At 40.0% G+C, this 15,332-nt stretch overlaps 1 protein-coding gene across 1 annotated transcript in view; it reads right to left on the reverse strand.

Moving 5' to 3' along the window:
* LOC135200284 (uncharacterized) overlaps positions 1–15,332 on the reverse strand; it is an 880,536-nt gene that overhangs the window by 170,135 nt on the left and 695,069 nt on the right. The gene's annotated exons all lie outside the window — the stretch shown is intronic.

Here is a 15,332-nt window from a genome sequence, read left to right on the forward strand (position 1 = left end):
ATACATCCCCAAGAGCCAGGACATCAAGAAGGAGGCGTATACAAATTCAAAGCCTACGAATCACGGTAGAAGACATGACAGGAAGGCGGTTTGTATACAAGTTGGTAGCCACTAAGACACAAGAAGTCTTTTAGAGGATGCCACACCCAGTCAGAATCCAAAAATTCAAAGGCGGTGCTAAGGAGATTTCAACCCAACAAAAAGGCAGACAGAGAGAAGAAAGAGGGCAGAGAAAAAAGGGGAACAGAGAAGTCAAGAGAAGATAACGACAAAGAGGGGAACGAGGGGAGGAGAGCACGAGTGGTGCAGCAGCCGAACAGAGAAAGACAGAAGAATCCCAGAAGAAGAAACAGGTGCAAAAGTTGTGGTGTGCGAATCAATCTAAAGAACAGTGATAAGTGACAATCAATACTCTGTGAAATTCCCTCGTGCCTATAGACTCGTAATTGCAACAAGTGCCAATTAAGTTTTATCAGTCCAAAAGCCCAGTAACTCAGAAGGTGGAAAAACATTTGTAAGAACCCCTAACGAAGAATAAAGTAATAAGCACATATCAATTTCATTTCTCATCCAAAATTAGAACCCTTTTAGCGAACTCCAGATCAAGAACATTGAGCAAAGTAAGAATAATTTATATAAGTCTAATTCTCCAAAGTAATAGCCTCCAAGTCGGCACACGTTACCTTAGAGCTGTGTACGAAGTAATACCGTCATTATATTATATATATATATCTTATAGATTATATATTATCCTAGATCTTAATATATATATATATATATATATATATATTATATATACATAGATATATATATATTATATATATATATATATATTAATATCTATATATATATATATATATTCTCTATATCCCTAGCCTCTTATATATATATCTATATATATATATCCTATATCTATATATAAATATATCTATATATATATTAGTATAATATATCCATATCACATTTTCCGTGATTTATATACATATATCGCTAACTATTGTTCATATCTAATTGCTCCTACCTCGAATTAATATCATATATGCCTTACCAAAGGGGAATTTTTTCTCATATAGATTTTCCGGGACCAGGGCCCGAACCTGGATCCTTTCACCCAGGAACGTCAGTGAGGCTTTACCTACTACACACCCAGCGAGAGGCTAAAAAAGTTCATGTCGCCTCTCACCCTCATACCTTTCGCGCGGTTAGGTAATTAGTTGGTTTGGAGACAACATCACCCACCCGACTCCGGTAGTGTTTAGTGCTTTTTGACAGCAAGTAGCCCTCTATAAAGTCATATCATTCCGTGATTCATATCATATATCGAGCTACAATGTCCGTTTAATTATCTAATTCGCATCTACCTCAGAATTAATAATTTTATTTTCAAATATATGCATTAAACCGAAAGGGGAATTTTTGTCTCAATAATAAGATTTGCCTGGACCACCAGGGCGCGAACCTATGGAATCCGTTTCAAACCAGGAAACGTCAGTGAAGCTTTAACCTACTGACACCAACCGCGAAAGGAAGCTAAAAAGTTCATGTCGCCTCCCTCACCCTCATATTTACCTTTCGCGCGTAGGTAATTAGTTGGTTTGGAGACAAACATCCCACCCACCTCGGACTCCGGTATGTGTTTGTAGTGCTTTTGACAGCACGTAGCCAATCTATAAAGTCATATCCACATTTCCGTGATTCATATACATATTATCGAGCTACAATTGTTCCTTTAATATCTGAATTCGGCTCTACCTCAGAATTCATATATTTTCCAAATATGTTCTTAACCGAAGGGGAATTTTTTCTCGAAATAATATGTTTGCCATGGACCAGGGCGCGAACCATTAATGGCATCCATTTTCAAACCCAGGAACGGTCAGTGAAGCTTTACCTGCTACACCACCGCGAGCAGGCTAAAAGTTCATGTTCCGCCTTCTCCCCCCTCAATAATACCTTTTTCTCGCGCGCAGGTAATTAGTTGGTTTGGAGACAACATCAACCCACCTCGACTACCGGTAGTGTTTGTAGTGCTTTTGACAGCACGTAGCCAATCTATAAGTCATATCACATTTCCCGGTGATTCATATACATATATCGAGCTACAATGTCCTTTAATATCTAATTCGCTCTACCTCAGAATTAATATATTTTTCATATATGCTTACCGAAGGGGAATTTTTTCTCGATAATAGATTTGCCTGGACCAGGGCGCGAACCTATGATGGCCTTTCAAACCCAGTAACGTCAGTGAAGCTTTACCTACTACACCACCGCTTCACTGACGTTCCTGGGTTTGAAAGGATCCATAGGTTCGCGCCCTGGTCCAGGCAAATCTATTATCGAGAAAAAATTCCCCTTCGGTTAAGCATATATGATATAATTCTGAGGTAGAGCGAATTAGATATTTAAAGGACATTGTAGCTCGATATATGTATATGAATCACGGAAATGTGATATGACTTATAGATTGGCTACGTGCTGTCAAAAGCACTACAAACACTACCGGAGTCGAGGTGGGTTGATGTTGTCTCCAAACCAACTAATTACCTGCGCGCGAAAGTATATGAGGGTGAGAGGCAACATGAACTTTTAGCCTCTCGCGGTGGTGTAGTAGGTAAAGCTTCACTGACGTTCCTGGGTTTGAAAGGATCCATATGGTTCGCGCCTGGTTCCAGGCAAATCTATTATCGAGAAAAAATTCCCTTCGGTTAAGCATATATGAAAATATATTAATTCTGAGGTAGAGCGAATTAGATATTAAAGGACATTGTAGCTCGATATATATATATATCTATATATATATATATATATATATATATATATATATATATGTATATATATGATATATATATATATATGTATATATATATATATATATATATATATATATATATATATATATATATATATATATATATATATATATATATATTATATATATATATATATATATATATATCTATATATATATATATATATATAGATATATATATATATATCTATATATATATATATATATATATATATATATATATATATATATATATCTATATATATATATATATATATATATATATATCTATATATATATCATATATATAATATATATATATATATATATATATATATATATATATATATAGATATATAAATAATATATATCTAAAGAGGTGAAAGAGGGGGAATGGCTAATAATATGTTTAAAGATTTTATATAATAATAAAGTCACATAGCTCTGCTCGCCTAGAGACAAGGGGTGGTTACACTGCAAAGTTCACATGGGAGAGAAGGTTATTTGCTGAACAAGCAACTTGTCTCAGAGGTCGTTCCCCGTTTGCGAGGCATGTGCATTCGTTTGTACGCGTATTACAGGCCTACTGGTTCAGGGTGTTTGTGGAGACGCATTCTTTGTGCAAAGGAGAGAACAAGCGGTTGCTCGAAGTGTCGGGAGAAAACGCCCATCGAAAAGATGGGTCCGATTCCATGGTTGATTAGGAATGGGATTCTCTAACTGATAACTGACGAATACTAGACAATGTGACTTGTTTGGGGATTGAGAGTGTAACCTTAGTCCGGAAGGTAGAATGTTATCTTATTGGTTTTCTTTATGGGCAGATTTGGGGTATTTATGCCCATTATGACTTGTTATCATTTTGTTCTTTGTTATAACCAATTGCTTTGGGAAATAAATGATATTTTTTAATATTTACGCAGTCTTAATAAGCCTCGTGACATCTTACAGACAGGGCACCGTTGGCAACAGGTAAGAGTTCCCAGTTTGTGTAGTTTAGGGAATAAAAGGGAGGCCGTAACATATATATATAGATATATATAGTATCTATATATATGTATCTATCTATATAATATATATATATATTATATATATATATATATATATATATATATATATATATATATCTCTAGATACATATATATATATATCTATACATATATATATATATATATATATATATATATATATATATATATATATATATATATATATATGACACAGGAAGCGTGAACACTAGAAGTGTTAGGACAGCTTTTCTGCTTTTCAGTTACCTACAGGTATTTCTTTTATTTGGTGTATCTACAATTTCTAGAACAGCAATGCTATGATTTATAAAGTGTTAATAAAAAAAGTTTTGCACTGGCCATCCTATTAAATAGGTATTTTACTCGGGTACACACTACCTAACGTACTAGACTAACTTCACAAAAATGATGAGAGAGAGAGAGAGAGAGAGAGAGAGAGAGAGAGAGAGAGAGAGAGAAAGTGGTGCTATGATCTGCATTATTCTGAATTCCTTTTGAGGTATATACATATATATATATATATATATATATATATATATATATATATATATATATATATATATGACCACAGGAAGAAGCGTGACTAGAAGTGTTAGGACAGCTTTTTCTTGCTTTTTCGGTTACCTACAGGTATTTCTTTTATTTGGTGTATCTACAATTTCTAGGACAGCAATGCTATGATTTATAAAGTGTTAATAAAAAATTTGCACTGGCCATCCTATTATAGGTAATTTTACTCGGGAACACACTACCTACGTACTAGACTAACATTCACAAAAATGATGAGAGAGAGAGAGAGAGAGAGAGAGAGAGAGAGAGAGAGAGAGAGAGAGAGAGAGAGAGAAATGGTGCTATGAATTCCTTTTGAGGTATCTTGAAAATTATCGTCTGTAGACTACCATTGGTAGTACAGTTTTGGATTCATGTAATGCTCTTTGTTTTTATGTTATTTTTCTTTCCATTTTATTTTATCCTAATTCCCTCTTAGTTATTAGTATATACCTCAGCCCTCATATAATACTGCCATTCTGCAGCTATCATCATAGTACAACAGCTTCACTTCCAGATTAAGATCTAGTAAATAACAATGCAAAAAGTAATATAATTTCTATTATAACACTGGTACTACTAATGTTCTATGATTATCACTTAATATTGCCTTATTCAGCGCCTAGCATTATAAAATTAAAGGTTTTATACCCTGCTACTAAATGAACTTTGGTTAGGATAAAAGAAGAGCATGAAGCTGAAAAAATTTGATTCATAATTGTATGAAATGAAAATAGCCAGAAAGTAAATTTTAAAAAAGTAATCTACGTTTAAAAAAGTAATCTACGCAACTGGTATATGACTGTGAACTAGTTAAATAAATAGTGAAAAACAGTAGGAAAATTAATTCGTGATACAGGAATCCAATTAAAGAGCTTTCATATGGTAAGGCTTCCTTCAAACTTCGAAACAGTATGACTTCTAACTTGTTAAACTTTGGTAAAGGAGGACTTGTAACTTAAACACTTTGGAGCGGTCCTTCACCTTCCAAAGTCAACGAATGGTGAAGCTATTGTACGGAGAACGAACTGAAAGAATAAAATAAAGATTAAAACACAAGGCAGAGAAACGAAGACAATTCTGACAATTTTTATTTGTTGTTCGAAAGTCATCTGGAATCGCACTCGGCAGGAGAGAGAGAGTTTAGTCAGATGTATAATAATAGCATGCCATGGCCAACTCGTCGAGTGCCTATTGACTGATTTGCTAAATGGAAATAATGTTTCATTTCAATTATATTCCAGTCTGTCACCCCTACCTCATCTGGGATTCCTTGTAATAAATTAATTTTAGCTCTTGGACAGGATTTGGCATTAAATTTTTTAATACTCGCTTTTACTGGATAATACATTAATACAGTCATCTTCTTGTCTGTCATGGACATTTTGGACCTCAGGCCTTCCCTAAATTTCACTCTCCACAGTGCTTTTAAACTGCTATTTCTTTCCTTTTTGTCACTTGATCAATTTCCCATTACAAGTCTTTATCGTGAAGTTAACCAAGTTCCTTTTTCGCCTTAACAAAATTATCAGTATTATCCCATTTAACTACAACTTGCAGTTTCTCAGTTACGTACATATTAAATTATTCAAGTTTATTTATTTTTTTTTTTTTTTTTTATTTATTTTTTTTTTTTTTGCAGGGGTCTAATTTCTGTAGTTCACAAAAATCCATTGTTTTACTTTTACACTAGTATTTCTATTTCACCTTTCCCATCTTAGTTATAGTTGTATACCATGTATTCTGGACAGCTCAATGTAAGGCAAGATTCACTGCCAAAATTACATATTTTAAAAGTAATTTGTATTTTTCTTAGGATACAAACCTAAACGGAGTTGATTGTGCAAGGTGCACTTCAACTATCTTGAATAAAAAAATAAATCCTACCACTTATACCTATGACCTGTCATGCTACCATGTGGCCTAGCTCATTCACTCTGCACCTGGTCTAATGCTCTTGCTGAGGGTAGACAGACTATCAGAGGGCAGCTGAGGAGGGTAAAAACTATTTTCAAGAAAGCATAGGTTTGTATCCTAAGAAATATACAAATTAAGTTTAAAATTTGTAAACTGTTCCAAAAAGAATACAAACCTATGCTTGACATAAATGATCATTCCCTACTAACCAAGATGGGGCCCTTATACTATAGGTCAATAAGGTCACAGGCCTTGCTACTACACAAATGCAGGAATATCGTCCTGTACACTTTAAACACCATGTTAGGCTGCAACTACGGGCCCAGGACATGTGGGCTAAGTCTCTCAGGTAGAAGGATGTGGATGTTGTTTGGCACTTCCATACACCTGCCTTCAGCACCTGTAGCTGGACATACTTCCTCCTGTATGCCTCTGAGGTGCGATTGGCATGGAAATCATGGGCCTTGATCTTTTTGGAGACTGCTTTACCCTGTTGGAGTTGTAGGCCCTGGTTATGATTTCCCTCAACTAGAAGGAAATGGAGTTATTAGAGATCTTCTTCATTTTGCCTGTACTGGTGAAGAGCCTCTTGCACCTAGTTCTGAGGATGGCTGTCTGCTTCAGATGCTGTTTTCGGGCTCTCATCAGACAAAGCAACATCTTGTTTCCCAATGACGTCCTTCAGAGGAGGGATGGAGTCTCCTTCAAACCTGAAGCCCAGGACTAAGGGGTTCTGAGTCTTGGCTGTCTCTGGTATGAACTGCAAGGACATGGATGACCAACCTTCAGTGTGACTGAAGAAGCATAAGAGGCTATGCATCTCCTCAACCCTCTTGGCAGATGCGAGTGCCAGGAGGAGTAGTGTTGAGGGTGCGGTTCCTGTCTAAGGCCTGGTAGACAGGCTCATAGAGGGCTCCCTGTAAGGTCAAAGAGGACTTTGGTAATGTCCAACTCCTGTGCCCTTACATCTCTTGGAGGACAAATCTTACAGAAGCCTCTATGGATGTTCGGCAATTCCCAAGACTTGGAGAGGTTTATGACCCTTGGCCAGAAGACCTGGATGAGGGCTACCCTATAGCCCTTGATAGCAGTTACTGACATGGTCTTTTTATCCCTCAGGAAGACTGCGAAATCTGCAATACCTTTCACAGTAGTCTTGAGGGAATTGAAATTTCATTGATGACATCAATTACAGCATTCTGTCCATCTCTCTTTGTAAACCCAGAAGGAGGGGGGGTTGAGGGTATCCGTAATGACTGCTGCAGTCCTTTGAAAATCCCTTCTTTTTGAGGAGCTGATTGTTAGTCTCCAAGCATGAAGCTGGAAGGTAACTACGTTGTGATGGCATCTTCCATTGTGCTCCTGCACCGGAAGGCTGGGGGCAACTTTCTTGGAAAGTCCACTAGCAAGTACAGCAGACCAGCATATCACTTGCAGGTGGAGACAAGAGGAACCTGCATTGTCATCCATAGACCCTTGAATGGTTGGATAGTATAGCCTGTTTAGTACCTTTCTCATTTGACTGAACAGAGGGAAGGTGTACATCTCCACATTGTCTCACAGATATTGGTAGGCATCCTCCATTGCCACCCTCTGGACTGGTATTGGGGAACAGTGCAGTGACATCTTTGCATTAATGGATCTCACAAACAGGTTTATCCTAAGGCACTGCCACAGGTCCAGCAGGCCATTTTGCTAGCCCCTGGCTCAGTGACCACTCCATCCCAACAATCTGGTCTTTCCAGCTCAGTTGGTCAGCCATGACACACTTTTCTTCTGGTAAACACTTGGTCATCAGATCTATGTCCTGGGAGGTTGCCCACTTGTGCATTGTCACTGCAATCTCACAGAGGGATGGGGAGATTGTTCCTCCCTGTTTGTTTATGTGACAAACGACAGTTATATTGTTGCTCATGATGAAACTGAGTGGCCACACTGCTCTCACTACCAGGAGATTTATGGGCTCTCCTCTCTCTCTGAGGCCCCAAATCCCATGAGTGCACTCTCCATTGCAGTGTGCTTCCACTCTTTTCAGTAGGTATCATAAAATATAAACATCTCTGGTGGTGGCTTGATGAGTAGCATCCAAAATGTCAGGCTGGCCGGGTCCCTCCACCAGGCCAGATCCTCCCTTACTTTCTCAGTCATTGGGATGGGCTGTGACAACCCCATGAAACCAGTTTTTCAAGGGAGACCTATTGGCCCAACAGGATCTACCACTTCTTGGCCAGTGGGGCAGTCTAGGAGAGGACGTTCAGAGAGATATGAAGCAATTTTTCAATTCACTCCTCAGAAAGGAAAGGCTCTCACCAGTTCTGTGTCGAGTCTCGTTCCCTGGCATTTTATGCACATCTCTGGCTCCAACTCAGACCTGGGGAGGTTCACGTCTGGCACAGATCGAGCACCATGTCCTTCGCTCTGTCTACTTCTTCTCTCAACAATGTGAGGATGAGCCAATTGTCCATTTACCTCTGTATATGCCTTTGGAATGCAACCATCAGAATACCAATTGAAGGACACTTCTAAATACTTTGGGTGCCATTACCAAGCCAAAGCAGAGAGCCCTGAGCAGATAATTCCACCCTTGGGGCTGGGATGAATGGGGATGTGGAGGTAAGTGTCCTGTAGGTCCACTAAGACCGTATAGACTCCTCAAAATGGATGCCAGAACAGGGCTGTCTCCATGGAAAAGGGCATTTTTTCCAGGAAGTTATTCAGGCCGACAGGTCTATTACTGGGTAGGTACCACCCTTGGGATGATTTCTCCACCAGGAAGAGGCAACTGTAAAAGCAGGGAAAGTTGTCTGACATGACCTCCACTGTCCACTTCTGTAGCAATGCTTCAATTTTCTTTCTGAAGGGCTCTTCCTTTCTGCAGGTCTGGCCTGTAGGATGGGAATGATATTGGTTAAGGGGCAAACAGTGAGCTCATAGGGCAGAAGGGTAAGTTGTAACCCTGCCTCAGAACCATCACTGTCCATTCCTCTGCCCTATATTGCTGCCAAACCATCCACTTGTTGGTCAGGCACCTGCCACCAACCCCAATCCACCTTTCATAGCAGCTTCAGGTGGGGGGTCCTCTCACAGTAATCCTTTTTTATTCCCTGGTTTGTTCTTCCATCTCAGGGCAAGCTAGAATGATAAAAAAAGTCTGCAAGGCCACATCCCCTCCTCTGCTGGTGCTGCTAATGGCTGGTTGCCCATACCTAGGCCTCAGGGAGGAAAATTTTCCTCTGGAATTTCTCAAAGCTTCCAATATGGTAGCTTTACTGACATTCTGTCTTGATTAGTAGGGAACTTGTAATTAGAAGCCTGACAATACAGGTTCCCCTTTCACTCTTCTCTCCTGACTTCTATGCTTTCTGCAGCCTCTCTGGTGGGAAGTCACCTGAGAAGTCCTGCAATGGGCAATTCCGATCCCGTGAGATGGTCCTCTGCATGAGGAGATAAAGGGTTCTTCATGTCTCAGGATGACATTCTACCAAAGATGTCCTTCCTGATGCAAAATGTAAGGAAGCACCTTTCCTGATAGGCATAGGTACATCCTGTGGGTTGGCTATCCCATAGAAAGAATGACACCTTTTATCTCTCACAGCCATGCTGCCTGGCATGTGTCATACCACTAGATGGCTCTATTGGTCCTGGCAAAGTCTTGCTCTATGATGGAGGCATCAACATTGCTGAACTTTCTGACTGCTTCTTGAAGCAGATCACATAATCGAGGTCTAGAAATAGTTGTAGACTTTTCTGACACAATATTTACCCTGACAGGGCAACAGGAGGGGAAGCAGCTTCTCCAACTTGGCCACAGCTGGGTAGTTCTCTGGCTTGGGCTCTATGCTGTCTACTTTCCCCAATCAGGTCTTGGACCTAGGGGCAACACTGGGAGATGCAATATGTGTTTCACTAGGTATCATCTCAGCCATCAGTTAAAAAGCAGGAATGAAACTCTGGGTCTTTGGCAACAGCTGCTGGAGGGCCCAAGAGACCTAGGTGGTGGCAGATGTGGGCCACCAAGTACAGGAATCCATGTTCCTCTTCAGTGACCTCCAGATGAACTAGGTCACCGTGTCCCTTGGGGGTCAGATGCACTTCTATCGACTTCTCTTCAACCATAGTCAAATGTGGTTAATGAAGAAGTTTCCCTACTGGAAGAGGAAGGTTGTCTTCAAGGATCAGTAGCTATCCTGCCCTTTGTCCTGTCTTTGCACTGATCTGTCGGGTAAAACTCTGGTAACACTAAAAACATTCAGAATGGCGGCAGGTGAAACAGGTGAACATCTACGTTGGCAGAAGCCTGGTTTCACTGTCTTTGACTCTGGCTTGCTGTGGGGGCACCCTACTGCTCTTGTCTCATACCCCAGAAGTACAAATTCCAAACTGTGACATTATTTATCAAAGCAAGTGAGGGCCACTTTGAAAATTTAGTGTGATATGGATAACAAATGCTCCAAACCAACTTCAGCAATACTTCAATAACTTCTAAAAAAAAATCCTAATAAAAATGCTAGCAATACACTTGCCTCATTCACTCCCTTTCCCCCTCCCCTCCCACGTCCCAGGTTAGTGGTTACTCAAACCTCCCGTAAACAGCCTTGCACATCTGAGAGCAGCGTTTATGGTAATCGATTATTTCAAAATTCACCTCACCGATAAACGAAGCCCTCTTCCTCTTTCTTCCATACTCAACCAACACCAACTGCCAATCTTCCAGACCCATTTGCTCACTGACACTTGGCTCATATTTATTCACCCTCAACCACTAACTCATTGTATTCTCCCGAACATACTGTCGCATACTAGAGGACCCACCCAACTGAATCCCCTTAACACCTAGTTTCCCAAATTTCTAGCCTGACTCATCCTCTTTTGCCTACACACACTTGCCACGTGACCTTCCATTCCACATTCAACACACTTTGCACGCTGTTCTTTACACATCCTAGCATAATGCCCATTCTTCCCGCAGTTGCCGCAAACCCTGTTCATATGGGTACCCCGACATTCACTGGCTATGTGCCCTGCCTGTCCACACCTATAACATTCAATATCTCTACCTTTCTTACACTCGCTCACTAAATGCCCAGTTTGCCCACACCCGGAGCACGCTCCTAACGCCCACCGACATTCATTCTTCCGGTGTCCTGGCTTACCACATCTATAACACTGCTGCTCTCGCTCACAACTAACTAACCCTACTCTTCCAACACTTGCACTCCTATCTCTTTTAGGGCTAACTACACTCACGTTACTTGCCCCAACGCTCCTATCTACCACTTGCTCTGCCATTTGCCTTGGCCCTTCCAAAACTGCTTCCCTATAGCTTTTAAACTCTGGTACAACCTCAGCTACTTAAGTCCTAACACTAACATTCCTACTCTCTTTCAGTCCTAACACTAACATTCCTACTCTCTTTCATACACCTATCTAACTCGTAATCCTCTTCTATTTCTAAAATATTGTTCCACATCAACCCTTCATTCGTCCATTGCATTTTCTCCTTACGTTTTAGATTCATAAACTCATAAACGCTCTCTGGTACAGTCGCCAACAACTTTCACACTAACTCCTTACACTCATTTATCCCTTCGTCCCCAAACTTTTTCCTGGCTAATGTTTCTAACCTACAGACATACATTAACAACGAATCGCCAACATTCATTCTTGCCTCTTCAAAATCATGCTTTCTCTTATATCTAACGCTACTCTTCATCCTCTTCGCTTGTTCTACAATCATCATTACCCCATACATATTCAACAAAAATCCCATCAAAAAGCTACCTAACTCCCTTGCCCAGACTCTCTTGTTATCCCCATACTTTGCCTCACATTACATCTCATATTCTTTAAAAAAAAGTCCCCTATGTCCCTACTACCATATTCATCGTATTGTGCACGTTGGGGTACCTTTCTCATATACACAGCCTTTCGTACTTCCTGCTCACTCTCACTCTCACTTTCGCTACTTCCATTCTGACCCTTCTTTCCCTCTTCCGAATACAGCAAGTCCACCTCCATGCTCATGTCCATACTCTTGACCACGCTCTTCTTACCCTTCTTCTTTCTATCTACCTGTTACCACTCACCGCTATCTAAATCACTCTCAGCCCTTTCCTCAATGTATTCAGTCCTAGTCTCATCCTGTCCGTCACCCTTACCAACCTTTTTTTCCCTTAGTCTTCTTCTTTTCCTCAGCCCCCTTCTTATTCTTGTCCTCAGGTTTATCCTTATCCTGTGTCTTCCCCTTCTTTCCCTACCTATCACAACCAAATCACCTTTGTCACATGTACTCTCATCCACTCGCTCTTCCACTTTCTTTACCACTCCTGGCCCGTCTCAAGACCCAGAAGACCTACGTCCTACAGCTCCCTCTACCATGAATCCCTTCATCATTTCCTGCATCATCTCTTGCACTGCATTCATCATTACCCCAAATTTTCCATCCATTTTCTCAACCATTCTCTCTTCCACTCCTTTCTCCTCTTCTTTCATTTCCACTTTTGCACTCCTTAGCATTCCTCTAATTTCCTCTAACTCGCTCTTCAACTCCTCACACTCTACCCTCAACTTCTCATTCTCCACTTCCGACCTTTCCTTAGCTTCCCTTGCCAACCTCAGCTCCTCCTTCAGCCTCTCTATCTCCTTCAACCCTTCCATCCTCACTTTCTCCACCAATCACACAACTCAATACACCAATCGTCCTGCAGCTGCCGCACCAACAGTCCCTGTTCGGGCACCACAAAATAATGTGGCGGGATCACAAGCTTTAAAAAAACAAGCGGGTAAATCCCCCCCACATAAACCTAATTAACCCAGCTGCCAATCTCCCCCTCTGTCACTTTCCTCTTTACACTACAGCATACCCACAGGACAATTGACCTATACCTACATACAAAAAAAAAAAAAAAAAAAAAAAAAAAAAACATGTACTTACCAACCACTCCAGATACTCTGGGCTATCCTGTGCTGTCCACTGGTTGAGGTCACGGAGATACCAACAACAAAGACCACAACCAAGAACCATAATCAACAACACAACAACAAGACAGCACCCAAAGGACCACAATGCCACAACTCCACAACAACACAACAACAAAGAAGGAACACAACCACAACACACCACCCAAGGACTACAACTCAACAACACAGCAAACCAACAAGAACACAACCACAACTCAACAACAACAGAACAACCAAGGACCACAACAACACAACAACAACCAAGGAACACAACCACAACTCGACAACACAGCAAACAACCAAGGAACACTACCACAACCTCACACATAACAACAAAACTCAACAACACAACAAAAGACCACTGCAAAAAAACAACACAAAAAAAGGCAACACACACACCCACTAACAACACCAAGAAATCGCAACAACAACAAAGACAACAGCACAGGCACAACAACTCTAAGCAAACCACACTAACTTGACAACAACAAAAAAACACACAACTCAGCTGACTATCAAGGTCTTCAACCAACTGCTCCCGACACTACTGACTGTCACAGGCTCTAACCCAAGACTGACTAAAAAACACAGAAACAGAACTCCAACAGCTAACAGCACCAGCAGACCACTCAGAACTCACCAACAGCCAATCCAATTGTTAACTACCCATCCAGCAATTATGCCCTCTCTCTCTCTCTCTCTCTCTCTCTCTCTCTCAAACACACACACACTGACGTTGTCAAATGGAACTCCATAACTCCTCCATATTTCCTCCCCTGTTACATTTAACCATGTCTCCTTACACTCACAACACCCACACTAAATAGCCTTCCGCAACACCCACGGATGCTTGGTCACAAGCCCCCTGGATCTTGTCTGAGGGCCCTCATACACACTCTCAGTTACACCGCCACCAACTTCTCCCAAACCACTTCCAGTCAGACTACCATTACTATCTCCCTCACTACCATCCTCCGAAATCCCAGCAGACAACTCATAACTCACCAACAGCCAATCCAATCATTAACTACCCATACAGCAATTATGCCTCTCTCTCTCTCTCTCTCTCTCACTCTCTCTCTCTCTCTCTCTCTCTCTCTCTCTCTCAAACACACACACACAGACGTTGTCAAATGGAACTCCATAACTCCTCCATAATGTTATTGTGTATTTCTAATTCTAAGCTCTCAATCCATACTTTCATGCACCTACATGTCCTGTAGGATAAGTGTTTTGCTTGCAACCTTATGGCACTTTGCATTGATATTGTGAATAACAGAGTTAAAGTTGCATGTGCCACTTAGCCAGACAGGTCCTGTATTGTTTATCCTCTGATTTCCCCTTTAGAAATTATAGTAATTTGTGAACAGATTACGAGTTATATTCTTTCTTTATCTTTGGAAAGTAGTTTCAGTTGCTCTAATAAGGGTTTTATACTCATTTTCTGATGTAGTATGTGTGCAATTAGTCAGGAAAAGCACAGATTGCATGCAAAAAATAATTATGAAAATTCAGAATTATGGATTTAGTAATTTTGCTTTAACCCCACCATTGCAACTTTGACTATATATATATATGTGTGTGTGTGTATGTGTGGTGTATATATATTATATATATATATATATATATATATATGTATATATATATATATATATATATATATATAAATATATATATATAATATATATATATATATATATATATATATATATATATATAGCTATTAAAATGGAGCCATAAACACTAAAATGTAGAAAGTTAATACTATTTTTTCAGAGGACCAACTGTCTCTCTCTTCAGCCAGGTAGTGAATTAGGGTAAGCGTTAGAGAAAGGCAGCATTTATACTAAGGATCCAGAAGTCAGGCCAGATGTCAGCAATTACGTCACTCCAGTTGACAATTTCTATTTAATCTTCCTAATTGCTAGTGGGAGTCCCAAGCTCATTTTGAAAGGTCCATCATATTTCTTTGTTTAATCAAAGCTGATTCTACCATCTAGCTTTTGAACCAACAATTGCTGCTATAAATTATATGCGAAAAATTCCAGTTTATACTGTAATTATGATGATTTATATGATTCAGAATT

This window comes from Macrobrachium nipponense, chromosome 23, assembly GCF_015104395.2.
Source record: "Macrobrachium nipponense isolate FS-2020 chromosome 23, ASM1510439v2, whole genome shotgun sequence".
Taxonomy (NCBI): Eukaryota; Metazoa; Arthropoda; class Malacostraca; order Decapoda; family Palaemonidae; genus Macrobrachium; species Macrobrachium nipponense.